General features: G+C 28.7%; 1 long non-coding RNA gene across 1 annotated transcript; it reads right to left on the minus strand.

The window, feature by feature from the left end:
- Positions 14749–15093, minus strand: LOC109352564. The gene is made up of 2 exons (XR_002108374.1): positions 14991–15093; positions 14749–14857 (listed from the first exon to the last, which is right to left on the minus strand). It is a non-coding gene; the product is annotated as an uncharacterized LOC109352564 (long non-coding RNA).

Below are 16314 nucleotides of genomic sequence, written 5' to 3' on the forward strand. Positions count from 1 at the left end.
GGCGATGGCACAATGTTGAAGATGAAGAGTCAATTCCTATGTATTTTTTTTATGCAATTCATATTTATCTTCTTATTTTTTATATAAATTAAATTGCAACTTAAAATATAGATCATTAATCTCTTGTCTAGACACATATTACAATATAATTCCAATATTGGTCTCTCTAGTACTGGAGATAGATGAGTCATATTCCTTTTGAAGGATATTTAAATGAACTCGACATTGTGATCAACGAGTTCATATAAAAAATTTATGGAAAAAAATGAAACTCGTCAACCTTATTAACGAGTTTTATAGGTATACCTAATATTTATTGCACCTATGAAATAAATTTGCACTTCTAAGTCTATTAAAGTTTAGCATGTTTTTTGGTATTGAGGACTACGGGGAGCATGGGTCTGGTAAGGTTTGTCACTTACATGATCCTAAATGTTGATCGAGTCATTTTTAATCTAGATTCGACAGTAAACTTGAAGCTAACCTGATATTAAATGTTGATTGAGTCATCCTCTGAACCCGAACTCGACCATGTACCCGATTAAATATAAGGCATACTCCTTTTAGATAAGGTCTTCTCAATATTATTTATTACCGTGGATATGTAATTTGACATAAGAAATGATATATATATATATATATATATATATATTGTTAATTATGTATATATGATGAAAATTTAGAGAATCGCTAATATTTTTGATCAAAGATATGTCATTGTTCGTATTGAATAGAGATACATAAAACATGATGAGTGAGTAATCATGTGACGAGTTCGTACTGAGTTATGTTTGTCCTATAACCGATCCTAAATATTGATTGAGTCTAATTTTTAAACATGAACTCAATACTAGACTGGATGAGATTTGACACTATCCAGGCCTAGGATCAGGTCCAACTCATCATTATTGAGGGCTAATACAAAATTTTGATAATTTAAAAGACAAATAAAATATAACTGGCCCAATTCATTCAACACATACAAAACAAAAACTTATAATAACTCTAATTACAAAGGAAAACAAATTAAATCCACAAATTATGAGAATATCTCAAACCTTCAAAACTGCCAATAATACTTCTGCTCTTGGTTAATAATTGTTAAATACATTAACAGTTACATGTACTGTAGAAAATGCAAAACAAATTAAGAACATTTTAATGTCATCCCATTAAACATACAAATAGAAATATACTAAATAAGATGATACCCAAGTCCCAATGCTTAACTCATCATTGGTTGTTTGAAAACCCAACTATATCTTCCTGTCATCAAAGGCTTCAATATCACCCAACACTGCATCTTCTTGCAATGATCCATTACCCTTTCCTTTTTCTCCTCTTTCTTCTTCTTCTTCTTCAACTTCATGAGTGATCACGTTACTCATCTTCATCTTCTTGCTACAAGAATTGTTAACACCTTTCCTCTCACACTTCTCTTCATACACGGATCTTGAATCTTTTGTGATATCCCTCTTGTCTAGTGGCTTTTTCTTCTTTGAAACTCTCCATTTTTCTTTGACTAAGCCACCACACTTATCAGCATTTCCTCCACTCTTCCACATCTTAGGAACATCTTTTCTTGAATCTTTTTCAGCAATAACTCGTGTGGTTTCAGTCTTAGTCACTGAAGAATATTCAGTATCAGAAATATCAGAAAGATGAGATGGTTCACGCTTTTGGTTATGAGAACGAGGGACATAAAGAACAAACTCTTTTCGTGGCATAGAAGAAGAACGTGAGTGTAATATTATTCTAAGCTTTATTTGAGACTGAGTCTCTTTCTCTGTAGTAGTGTTTGCCATTGGAATCACATATAAACTATGAAGAATGAGGAAATGAAAAACCCTATGAGGTATTATATAGTGATCTAAAGTCCAATTATATCTTCTTTTTTTGACTCAAATTATATCTTCTTTTTTTGACTCAAATTATATTTTCTTGTTAAGATACATTATTTCATAATAATCTATCTTTTTCAATCTTTTAAATTATATCTTTTAGATTGAGTCCAAGAATAAGTTAACAACCTTAAATCAAACCATTACCCTCTATTTAATAATGCTTCATATTAACTCACTTAAAGCATTCACATTCCATTGGTTTGAATAAGGCACCTCTCTCAAAAATCAAATTTTCAATTATTATTATTATCATTGGTTAGTTTGTTATAATCTCCTCATTGTGATTACTAGACTCATCCAACTAAAATCTGGGATAAAACAAATATATATAGGATTATGTTTATCGATGCAACACAAGCTATATATTTATCTTATACATTTTTAACTCTGAATATTAGGGATAATGTATAATTATTTTATTTTTGCATTATTACTTAAGGTACAGGAGAGATACAAAATAAATCAATTATTTATGCACGTGGTCTTTACTTATTTGGGAAAAACACTAAAGAATTAAACTTTTCCAATATATTGCATTTGAACAATCAATAATATATATAATGAATTCAAGATTAAAATTAGAATATAAAACGCGGTATCAAATTAACTTTTCATTGCAAGAAATACATGTATTTTGTGGATGATACCCTAACGACAAACTTAATAGATGAATTAAATGTGAACCTAGATATAATTCAATGTAATTTACTCTTAATTATTTACACGTTAGCAATTATAAATTTATCATTTATAAATTTGCATATAGAATTTGATTATGAAACCACTCTTCTCTTTTATGTGTTTAAGTAATATCTCCTTATAATTATTGATGCGTTTTATTATGAACCAAAATAAGTTTTTTACAATTTACCATGTTTTTATTTGCCTTTGTACTATGTTTCACTCATCATATATGAAATATTGACGAGATAAGTTTTAACACATATTACGTTTTTAAGTATAACAATGAACTGTTTTTTACAACTTAATGGGGAAATGATATCTAACTTTCATTGACCAATCAACAAATTCTCTCTCACTTAATTTATTATTCCCTTAAACATTTTCAAAACTTATTAATCTTATCAAATATCAAATATTTGAATAATAAAATAAGCTCAAATGTTTTACTTTTTAGTAATGAAATTTTATTACAAAAATACATAATTCTTCCAACATATTTACAATAAGTTTTAAAATAATTATAATAAAATTATGATGTTTACACTATTGTTTCATTTAAATCATCTCACTTATATCATCAACAACAAAATTTAAGTATTGAAGCTAAAATAATATATATATATATATATATTGAATCATCATTTATTTTACAATAAATATATATTAAATGACAATGGTCATAAGAAGAAATTATACAATTTTGTTTAATGGCATACAATATTTTATTAAACAGTATAAGAGTTAATGATTTTTCATTGTTTATGGTTGATTACAAAATTTGTCAAAAAATTATAAGCAGACGTTGTTTAAATACACAAAACAAAAGAGAAAGGTGATTTTTAATCAAATTCAATATGCAAATTTGCAAATGAACAATTTCTCATAACTAATGTAAAATTAATTAAGATTAAATTACATCAAGATGCCTTCAAATTTAACTTAATTATATCAATCACATTTTTATTGAAAAAATTACATTAACCCTTCTAGGAGTATACAATATAACATATATATAAAAATTAATGGTGATTTGTGTAGTTGCAAAAAAATGGTGATTTATGTAGTTTCATTAAAACTCAGGGGTGCCATCTAATCCACTTTATCTATTTTTACTATAACTTTTTTATCTTTTAGCACCTTCTTGTGATGAAGGCTAAAAATTATTCGGGAGTTCGATTCCTGAGAGCAATACTTATTGAGAAGGATAGTTACACACCACAAATGTGATTAGTTCTTTATCTAAAAGATTTAAATGATATATTTAGTAGTACCAAAAGAAGTTAAAATAAAATACAATATAATAACTAATATAAATATTTAAAATTAACGGAAATTTAAAGGGAAAAATGAGAAGTGAAATTGATTTGAAAAAATAAGCACTCCAAAAAATCAACTCACCATAAAAGAGTAAGTCACTTTTTGTTTTTTCCATAAATAAAAACCAAGTTTATATTATAAGCGAGTTACCAAACATATTTGTATTGCAACTTATTTTGAAAAAGTGTAATATATGTATATTGTAAGAATAAGATTGCAATTAAGAGGAGGTAAATTAGTTGACTTAAAATTATGATCACTTTCTATGCAAAATCAAGAATTAAAGTGCAGCGGAAAATATATGTAGAAAATTAACAAGTAAACATCAAAGAGATAAGGAGAAGAGAATACACAAGGACTTTTGTACTGGTTCACCTTCTTGTCCACCGAAGGCTACGTCCAGTACTCTTGCATCACAAGAGATTTATCCACTAAAGATTATGAGTTGCAATTACAATATTTCACTCCGAGATCTCTATGTATCTTACACATTCCCTAATCCTTATTCACCTTTGAAAAAACACACTTACAAGTTATCTTGACAAAAGCTTAACCAACCAAACCAACCATAATTGATGAAAGAGAGAAAAATGGATCTGAATCTTGATCCTAATATAATGCTTCAATGAAGAAAAATACACACTTTAATGTTGTGTGTTTAATGAGAGATGGTAAGGAAAATAGAGTATTAAAGAGAGAAAAATAATTGGGGGTAGTTGATGAAGAATAAGAAGAAAGGAAAATGTGAAGTGAACCAAGAATTTCAAGAACTTTCAAAAATCTCAAATTAGAGAGAATTAATGTGTGTAGTAATTCTGTTTTGAAGAGTTTGAGGTTTGGTATGAGATTTGACATGGAAATTTGATGCCAAAATCTTAAGCAACAATGTCTTGTATGAAATAACCATACAAGAAAGAAAATGGAACTTGAATTGCAAATATGGAAGTCATTTGTTGAGCTCTTGAAAAATGATCTTGAAGAAAGATACATGATGGGTAAAGAAAACATTCTCTGAACTTAGGATGAAGAACTTCCTAATGAGAATAAAAAACCAAAGCAACGAACATGAAGGTGTGAAATTTCCCTATCAATCAAGCATTGAACGTTTCTGAATTCCTCAACAAGGCAAGAGACAGTGATGACTCCTTTCTTATCAAACCCATATTCTTCTTCAGTCATCTTCAAAAGCTTAATTGCCATACACCCTTTTGGAACCTGCTTCTTCCCTTCATTGTGATGGAAAAGAAGATGCCACGAGTTGAGAAGCAGGAGCAAATCTTTAGTATTGAAGATGTTGCAAGAATGGTTCTTCATGACATAGAATCTTGAAATGCAATGCTTGAAAATGAGAATGATAATGATCATTCCTTATTAAATCTTGAAATGATGGATAAACATCGGAAACTAATAAATGAATAATTATGCTCTGATACCATGTTACGAAAGGTAGCAGCCATGGCAATGCTTTAGAACCCAAGAAAGATAATAAAGAAATGCTTGAAGAAGAAAGAAAGAAAAAGAATGAACAATGAGAATAAATCTTTTTTATACTCAATAATGTTTCTTATTGATTCTTTTGAAAGATGAATACAGTGATTTATATATACATCAAAAGAAGAAAGGGTTTAACATGAAAAACCAAAAAAAAAACTAACATAACTAACCATCTCAACAAAAACTTTCAATACAAGTGATTCTAATCACCTTTCTTATCACACCCTTGTGAAAGAAAGTATTCTGCAATAACAAATAAGAATGTTCAACAACGACAGAATTGCCTTTACAAGTTTGAAATCAATGTAACTTGCAATCCAATCAACTCTATTGTATACTTAATAATATTGTTATTTATAAGTTGGTAAACTTGAAACACTTTCACTTTAAGCAACTTCAGAAAACCTTTCATATTGAAATCTGAAATCTGTTGCAACAACACTCAGTAATCAAATACATTAAGTGAGTAAACGATTACCTAAACATTATGTCCAGTGATTATTTAATTTTGAATTAGAGTAATCGATTACAACAAGTTGAGTAAATGATTACTCAACTTCATTAACACTCGTAATCTGTTACTCAAAGACAATGATTGATTACTCTGATCAGTTTTAAGTTGTATAACTCTTTTCTCACACACGTAAACTTTTACTAAGGTGGAGTAACTGGTTACACATTATTTTGAATATTTTGAAGTGTTTCAATTTTCTTTTAAAATAGTTTAAGCATTACTGCTAATGTTATATTTTGAAGTGTTTCAATTTTCATTGTTTACATTCAAATTAAGTTACACTAATTACACTCAATCTCATCCATTCATTTTCTAAATATATAGATCATTATCAATATAAACATCATTTTCTAAATAAAACTAGAAAACAATAACACACATATATCCATATATATATATATATATATATATATATATATATATATATATATATATATATATATATATATATATATATATATATATATATATATATATAGGAGGTAGGAGTGGTCAAGGTCCATTTGGATAGGTTTTTAGACAAAAAATAATATGTGGCAAACATGTAATTAACATGTCATCTGGTCCAATCTGGTCTGTTTATATTAATATGTTCGATCCAATACGATCCGAATATTATATGCAATTTTAGTTTGTTTGGATAAATTATTTTTATAAAATATTGAAATTGCAGGTACGTTCAAAACTCATATAAATGACTAATTATTAAGCATAAAAAAACAATAAAAATAATGTTCAACAACATTATAACGTGCACAACAATAATATAAATATAAAATATTATAAAATAGTAATAAACAGTAAAACAATAATAATAAATGCAAAAATGACAACAACAACAACAACAAAACATCAATAATAATAAGACAACAAAACAACAAGATATCACCAATATAAGCATCTGCAATGTAATTTTAACCGTTAGAGTGTTCCACCAATGATTAATAACAATAATACTTTCACAATAATAAAATTGAAAATAAAGCCGCTAATGATAATTAACACTTGAATCCTCTTCATTTGATTGCGGGGTTAGTTTAAGTTCTAAAAAATGTATCAAATATAGTCAATATGATTTAAAACATAGCAATATATATATATATATATATATATATATATATATATATATATATATATATATATATATATATATATATATATATATATATATATATATATATATATATATATGAGTTACAGGATATAACAAATAAAATATAGGTACATTTTTGAGTTGAGACTTAAGATTAAGTTTAGAAGACACTTAAAAGTATTACATATTTAAACTTTATATACTATTTCAGTCCGGTCTGGATCAGTCTGGATCCAAGAGGTGAAACCAAAATCCGGACCAGACTGATTGGTCTTCAAAAATAAGTTTAACACGATTCAAACACATTCGATTTTTGCGGTTTCAATCTATTTTGAATGGATTTTTGGTTTTATTTTTGGACCGGTCTGAATTTGAACACCCCTAATAGGAAAGATCCATTTACACCTAAGTTAATCACTCAATCTCATTCATTCATTTTTTAAATCCAACGGACTAAATGAGTGAAATAAATGATGAGAGAAAGAAAGAAATCTTAGATAACTTTTAAGTTTCACTCAGTTGATCTATTAGATTTAAAAAATGAGTGGATGAGATTGACTGTAACTAATGTATATATATATATACATATATATATATATACGTCAATAAAATACATAATTTTAGAATATATTAGATAATCATCATTGTTCGAGCTAATAAAGAGAATCAATGAAGCTAAAGGATTGAACTAAACAGTTTGTAAATTTTTGATGCACCAATCCAATTCGAGCTGACGAGTTGAATGGAATAATTGAAGTACTCCAATCGAGGCAAATTTAAGCTAGAAACGTGGCTTGTTTTGAGCTTTAGTCGAGTTTCGAGCCGAGTAAACCCTTATCGATCTAAACTAAACTGAACCCTGATTTGACTCGGTTCGCCTCTTTTCCAACCTTAATATGACACTTTGCATTTTTTATTGTTTCCCACAGGTATCCTCGCACTGGAGGCAATTCTGTCTGAGCCCGGAATATCTACAGGTATGTGGGGCTAACTCTCCCAACGGAGATTTTTTCCATCCACAAGACTCGAACCTGGGTTCTTACTTAAGGGGAATCAAACATGTACCACTTGAACCAACACCCGTTGGTATATGACACTTTGCATTTGCCTTAACTAAACACATTTTTTATGCAATATATTTTTGGTCAAATTTTAATGTAATACTTATGTGACTCTTAGAGTAACTAAATTTTTTCATTACAAAGTAAATTTGGATGTAGATTAACCTTTTTAGAAAGACGTAACTAATATTTTGTTTGACTTATTATAGTTAAGTTTTTTTTTGTTAATCAAAAATATATATTTCTCTAGAGATAATGAACTATTTATTTCAAAATGTATCATTATTCTTTTTAATAAGCATTGTTATCTCTTTGAAACTTTGATATTTGCATTACTTTAAAAATCCTTTACCGTAGATGTAAAGGAAAAAAATAATGTTTGTTAATAAATCCCCAATTTAATGATGAAAATATTTATCAAATTTTAATTGTCTAAATATTAGTGACATTATACCAGTCCTCAATGTTTTCGACAATAGAATTTAGATTACTCTGATGCTAAGAAATTACTAGTAATATTACAAAAACCAAATTAGTAAAATACACTCATTTGACAACCAAATTGATTTCTAAAAAAAATTCAAGTTTAAAATAAAATTAACAAGTTATTACTTTGAAATAGCATGCATGAATGGCCATAACTTTTTTTCCCAGGATAACAAATATTTTCAAAGATAGGTAATCTCGTTAATCTCGTTCAAATAAAGTAATATTATCACAAGGGACAAAATCTCACTCTCTGAATAGTTAGGAAAAGGGATTTTGTGAACAATTCTCATCACTACATTCGCTAGATAATATATACAAATAAAGGAAATTATTTTTAGAAAATCATATTTAGCGAGTGTTCACTTTCTCACTAGGATAATATTATATCCACAAAGGTATGCATTGCAATAATAGAAATTTATTTTGAAAGCCTCATCTTGTGCTCTCACACTAATCCTAAGCTTATCATATATATTATTGATCGGTCAAATATACAACCAATTCGAATATCTTTATTTCCTACTATTTTTCTCGAATCAATGAAGACTACGTGTTAGTCGATTTGGTTCATTTGGCATCTCTCTATTAGAGAGAGGTGTGTGGCTTAACTAATAACCAAAAAAACAAAATAACTATACATTATATACTAATATTAATTCATAGTTAAAAGCATATAAGATAACTATAGCTTAACTTGCTTAGATAAACATACTACTATTATATATAGTATGCTAATTTATCTTATCCAAATTTTTAGTTGGATGAGTCCAACAATAATAATGATGAGGAGATTTTAACAAAAGAACCAAGAAATTTAAAAATTTGAAAAATGGATTTTTGGGAGAGGTGGCTTCTTCAGCAGTTATTCAACATTGCTAAAAGACATTATTAAATAGAGGGTAATGATTTGATTTAAGGTTGTTAACTTATTCTTGGACTCAATCTAAAAGATATATTTTAAAAGATTGAAAAAGATAGATTATTATGAATTAATGAATCTTAACTAGAAGATATAATTAGACTTTAGATCATTATATAATGCCTCATAGGGTTTTTCATTTTTTTCATTCTTTATAGTTTATGTGATTCCAATGGCACACAGTACTACAGAGAAAGAGACTCAATCTCAAACAAAGCTTAGAATAATATTACATTCACGTTCTTCTTCTATGCCACGAAAAGAGCTTGTTCTTTATGTCCCTCGTTCTCATAATCAAAAGCGTGAACCATCTCAGTTTTCTTCTTCTGATACTCGTTGCAATAAGAGGTGCAAGGTAATGGCTTCTTCTGATACTGAATATTCTTCAGTGCCTAAGACTGAAACCACAAGAGTTATTGCTGCTAAAGATTCAAGAAACGTAGATGAAGATGTTGCTAAGATGAGGAAGGTGGCTCATGATCAAGGAATTTCTGCATACCCAACAAAGAGTGGAGGAAAAGCTGATAAGTGTGGTGGCTTAGTCAAAGAAAAATGGAGAGTTTCAAAGTCTGGTTGTGAAGAAAAAGAGAAGAAAAAGCCACTAGACAAGAGGGTTATTACAAAAGATTCAAGATCCGTGTATGAAGAGAAGTGCGAAAAGATGAGGAACGTGGCTAGTCATTATGTTTCTGCAATAAACACTGATCAGTACCCAACAAAATCTTCTGCACAATGCTGTGGCGCGGTGAAAGAAAAAGGGAATGTTGGTTTAAGAATTTCAAGAAGTGGGTTTGAGGAGGGGTGTAAGTTGAAGAAGAAGAAGAAAGAGGAGAAAAAGGAAAGGGTAATGGATCATTGCAAGAAGATGCAGTGTTGGGTGATATTGAAGCGTTTGATGACAGGAAGAGATAGTTGGGTTTTCAAACAACCAATGATGGGTTTGAAGATTCTTGATAACAACAACAACAACTCTATTGTTGATCATTATCATGAGTCCAAGTCTGTGTCAAAACCTTCTATTAAATCTGAAGTAGTATGCAATAAGACTTCAATGAAGCCAAATAGTTTGAAGGATATTGAATCTAAATTGAGAAAGTTGGTGTACACTGATGCTGATGAATTTGCAGAAGATATAAGGGTTATATTCTCTTATGGCTTTCTGCATCCTCCAAGGAATGATATTTACAAGATTACAAGTAGGCTAAGTGAGGCTTTTGAACTCACATGGAAATCTTTGAAGGAGAAGTGGTTAATTAAGTGATTGTTGAAGAGAAAAAAGATTTGTTAGTTTAAATATTATGTGCTTAAGCATTGAGACTTAGGTATCATCTTATTTAGTCTCTGTGCAGTTTAGCTATATTTGTACTCATATGTTTGATTCTATGACATTAAAATGTGCTTAATTTGTTTTGCACATGTTTTCTACAATATGTGTAACTGTTAATGTACTTCAAGAAGGTTTGAGATATTCTAATAATTTGTGATTTTAATTTGTTTTCCTTTGTAATTTTTAATCAGTGTTACTCTCTCTAATTACAAGTTCTTGTTTAGTATGAGTTTTATTAATGTACTCATTGTATCATAGTTAACAAATGTAACCCTTTTGAGACAAGTATCAAAGAAATAAACATAGAAGCACTATACTAAGCTTCTTCAACATGTTGTCAATATATTGAGATATAACTAATTTATTCATGTGTTATGAGCACCTTGAAATGGAAAACTTCAAAAAAAAAGTAAAAGGAGGGGTAAAGAGATAGGTACATCTTTCAATTTGTTTATGACAAAAATCAATTCCAACTTTGAAAATTAGATACTTCCATGTAGTATCCTTGAAAATTTCTCTCTTGGAATTGCTCATTTTCACTCACAGGAATCAAATATTTGACTTTGATCGTTCTAGGATTTAGTTAGATCTTACATCATTAGACTAAAATTGTAACTCTAACAATTGAGGGGCGGATCATGTTCAACATTGTAGCTCATTGAGCCTTGTGAAACAAGTAAGACATGACTAAAACATGAACTTTAAAATTATGAAGAGATGTGATTTTTAAATTATGAAGAAATACATATATAAATTAAAACAAATTTTGTAATGCAAAATTTACTTTGTATTTAGTTAGTTAATTCTATCATTATTTTGATAGGATCGGATTCAAAAAATTATAATAATTTCTGATCTTCTACACCATCGTCGGATTTTATTTAATACGATTTTCATTTACAAATAAAAAATATGTAATTATTTAATTAGTTAATAGATTTTTTGAGGAGATTCAGAAATAATATCAATATCAATCGAATACCACTCCTTCAATAAATATATCAACCCTACATGCTAGTATTAATATAAACATGAATACCAATTTTTATTTGGACACTCACATTATTGAAAAATATCATTTTTATTTCTATTTAAGTCTGAGGACATGCACCATATTTTCCTATTTGTAATAATAAACAATTTCTTTTTCATCCCTTTGTCTTTGGCTCCACTTTTTTTTTATAACATGTTCTTATAATTTAAGTATTCTTAAGAAATGAGAATTTGATATCAAAAAGTGGGGAAAGAATATTTGGATTTCAATAAGAATATAACAAAAATAGATGGTTGGAGACGCCCTTATAAAATACAAGATCCATTACCTTGTTATGACATTTTTTAGAAGATCAACAAATTTCAGTTTTAATATTATTATCATATAATAATACAACTTATAATCAACGAATTTAAAACTTATTGGATTTATATGATTTATTAAATATAAACAATAATAGTAGTTCAACTAATTTGATTTGTGAGTCAAAAATTAAAAAGTGAAGGACAATTCCTACGTTCCATTAACTTATTAACTTATTAAAGGTTTTTGGGTAACTTTGGAATTGGATCTATGATTTTAAGAACTATTGACAATGTAATATGACCTAATATTGGCTTGGAACTTCAATTATTGCAACTTAACCTTGGAGTGATTGTCTTAAAGCAATATACATTATTTCTTATGGAGTACAGATTCGAATCTAGCGAATTTTTCAAGTTATAAACATTATTCATCATTTATGTGTAAAACATTGGTTGTTCAAATATAGATGTGTTGAGGGAGTTAAATATAATGTTAGATTATATGTCCAAGTAGGCTCTCAATAAAATTAATGATTTAGTACTAAGTTTCTATGTGGACTATCCATATCATGAAGAAAGTTCTTTCTCCATTTTTGGAGTTTCTATTTTTTCCCTATAAAAAAATTTCATAATTAAAAAATACCACATCCATGATAATTAGAAGTAATATAAAATGCTTATAAATACTTCAATATTATGAGAATTCTAATCACATGACAACTAAATAATCTAATATTGGTAGTAATAGCAGATATAATCAATATAAAATATTTAAATCAAACATCAAAGTTTTTAGGTTATGCTTGGTAGGGTTGAAAAGTAAAGGATGAATAGGAGGGAAAGGAAGAGGAAAGGAAAATAATATTTTCTATTGTTCGATTTGCATTCAATTGAAAGAAAGGGGGAAATGGTACGACTCGTGCTTTTATATTTTTTCTCAATATGAAAAACTCAAGTGGAAAGATTGACGATGATTTTTCTCGCTGCTAATTCCCTATAGGCACCTTTAAAAGAGAAAAAATATATGAATTAATAATGTACGAGTTCTATATATTGTCATTGTATTATTCATCATTTATATATGATCATATGACTCTTAAAAAATAATAATATAATTGAAAAGTGAATGATATAGTGTCTATGTATAAATTTTACATTGACAATACATATACATTACACTCTTAAAAATATTTATATTTCGTGTTAACCACACTTATAAATGTTGATAATTTACTAAAAATAAAAAAAAAACGAACAAATAAAAAATTATCATATTTTGTATTCATTTTCTCTTCTCAATTTTTATTGGTAGACTTTTTTATTGCAAACCAAAATTAAAGTGAGAAACTTTTCTCTAACATGTGAGAATAAAAATTAGTTTAGGGAAATCTTCCAATTTAAAATAATGTAAGAGTTTGCATTAAATAACATTGGAGTCAAAACATATTAATATTCAAAGCAAAGCAAAATAAAATAAATTTATCCCAATTTTTTTGTATGAAAACTCAATTTCTAATTAAAAAAGATATTTAGAGAGTTGATCAAGGTAAATAATAAGTTGCATTATATGTAACAAAAAAAATTAAGAATTACCCAATTGACAACATATTTATCAAAATCCTAATAAAAATAAAAGGAAAAAAACAAGAATTACCTAATACGTAGTTGCACGTATCATACTCGTATAGAAATGTATTTGGATTTTGGACCCATGAATTATGATCCATGTAGATAGGTGCAACGCTGAATTTTCATGCTTCTTCTCACATATCCTAAAAACTACTATTTAACTATAAAGTTATCTTTTTTACAACTTATATATATTTTTCTTCCATCTCTTGATTCTTTTGTGCATCTCATAATATTTCACAAGCAATCTCTTGCATAGACCAACCCCAGAAGAAGAAAAAAATTGGATCTTTTTTTTTGTAAATTCCCACCTCTAGTTATGTTAAAGATTTGATTTTTATTGATTATTTCTGTTTATCTTTTTTGTTTCTATTTGGGTTTGATCTTGCCTTCAATTGGGGTGCTTTGTTTCGATCTTAATTGTCTTATGGTTTTTTTGTTGATCACAAAATTCATGAATTTTTGTTAAGGGATTGGGTTTGTTGGGGTTAGGTTTAGGGTTTGTTTTGAATTGATTTGATGTTGATCTTGGGTTGGGTGCTATATATGAATTTGCATGACATGGTGATTGGATTTTAATTTTGGTGTTTGTTTGATGATTGGATTGAAGGTTGAAATTGATTAATTTTGATGTTCTTCCCTTGCCATGATTGTTATTGAATCTGAAGTTTCTGCTAGGAAAACTGATATTTACTCTGCATGTTATGTATATAAATTTAGTAGTACTTGTTGTTTAGGAAAATTGATGATCCATGTTTGACTTCAATCTTGAACCTTGAGGACTTGCAGAACAAGCAGTTCTTGGGTTGATGTTGATACTGCTACGCCCGATTTTGTTATCCGCTTACCTTTCTTTCTAATACTTGCATAACAATAGTATGTGGTTTGGTTCTACTTGATAATTTGTTATGTGACCATAGAAAATAAATTTGATACTCTAAGTTATGATCCATCTCCCTTTGATTGGATATATAACTCTAGTTGTGCTTAATGCTTCCATGCTTTCATATTTTTTACGGTTGTTTAGGACGTGTATCCTCAATATGGTAATGTGGACATTTACATGAACCAACACCGTGGTTGTATGAGATAGGAAGAAATCCTGTCCACCCTACTAAGTACTAACCCTATCTTTGTGGTTATCATCGTTGCCATAAGTTGTTACCCTGCGATCCTGAAACTTTATGTCCCCGTGTGACAACACCGACAAAAATGAACAGGAAGATAGAGTCTAGCCCTATGATATCTCTGGAGAACCACTCTTAGAACAGTAATCCATTGAACCCTTTCTGTCTTATTGACTCTCTTGCTTAGAAAATTTTACCCCGATAACTACACAAAATCTCATTTTGCAATCTATCCTTTTTCAATATGTTCATTGAACTATGAGGATTCAAGAGTTGTTTGTTATGTGTGTGTCAATTTCATTCCTTCCCTCTCCAAGTTTGAATTAAACTATTACAGACAGTCACTGCTTTGTATGATATTCCAAGGCGCAAAGCAAAATGGATGCGATTCAATGACAACCCAAGATCATAGAACCTATCTGTGTTGTAATCTGGGATAGTAGGTGTTTCAGTAATGAAAATCCTAGAATAGCAAACTGTTAATATCATCATAGTCAACTAGTAGTGTTGAGATAATGAATCAGCTTGATTGTAATGTCCTTATTTATGATTTTATGTTTTCTATGGTTCTATTTCAGTATTTTTAGCTGCTGGTCCTAGATTTCAAATTTAATTGATATCGAAATTTATTGGATTTAGCTATTGTGTTGCTTAATGTGTTTTTTTCTTCTCTTTTTTGGTTGCGTACCACTATACCTGCAGACTTTGGGGCTTGTTGGTGATTCTTTTGTAAAAAAGTGTTCATTTTTATAACGTACTTTGGAGCATCGCATAAAGGTTCTGTTATTATAAACTGACACAGACCAGAAAGTCAGAAATCTCTGGTAGGGAATATAGCTAGAGCATATTGTCTTGGTAAGTTTATATGCTAACAATATATATACGTTTATACTCATGACTTTTATGTCCTTTCTATTAATGGCCTTCTGCATTTCCGGCACTGAATTTTTGTTCGAACGATTTAATTTCTCTCCTTTCATATTGATCTCCATTTTCATATTTTCCTCTGATAATTTTTTATAGTCATATTTATTTGTTAAGACTGCATTTTAAAGGATGTTAAGTTTTCTATATAAGGAACCATAATTTTACAATCTCAAGTGTCACATTGTCTTCTTCTAAATATGTTTTCCGAATGACTAATCTTCTTTTGGGATTTGCCTGATGAAATAGAATGACGTAGCTAACACAAAATAGCGTTACATTAAAAGTTAAAACATTTTGGTATTGTCATGTTCAGTTTTAGTAAAGATACATAGTGTGCATTCAGCAGAGGTGAAGATTTATTGTCGTAGTTACAGCTAATAAAATTACTTTTGGTTCAGTCTTACACAGTGACACCATTCTAGAATAGTTCTTGTACTTCGAAGAATCTGACGAAATTATTTTTAAATTGTAACCATCTACGTTGATGTTGTAGACTCCATTGTAGTTGAATGATAATAAGATTCGATATC

This window comes from Lupinus angustifolius, chromosome LG07 (assembly GCF_001865875.1).
Source record: "Lupinus angustifolius cultivar Tanjil chromosome LG07, LupAngTanjil_v1.0, whole genome shotgun sequence".
Taxonomy (NCBI): Eukaryota; Viridiplantae; Streptophyta; class Magnoliopsida; order Fabales; family Fabaceae; genus Lupinus; species Lupinus angustifolius.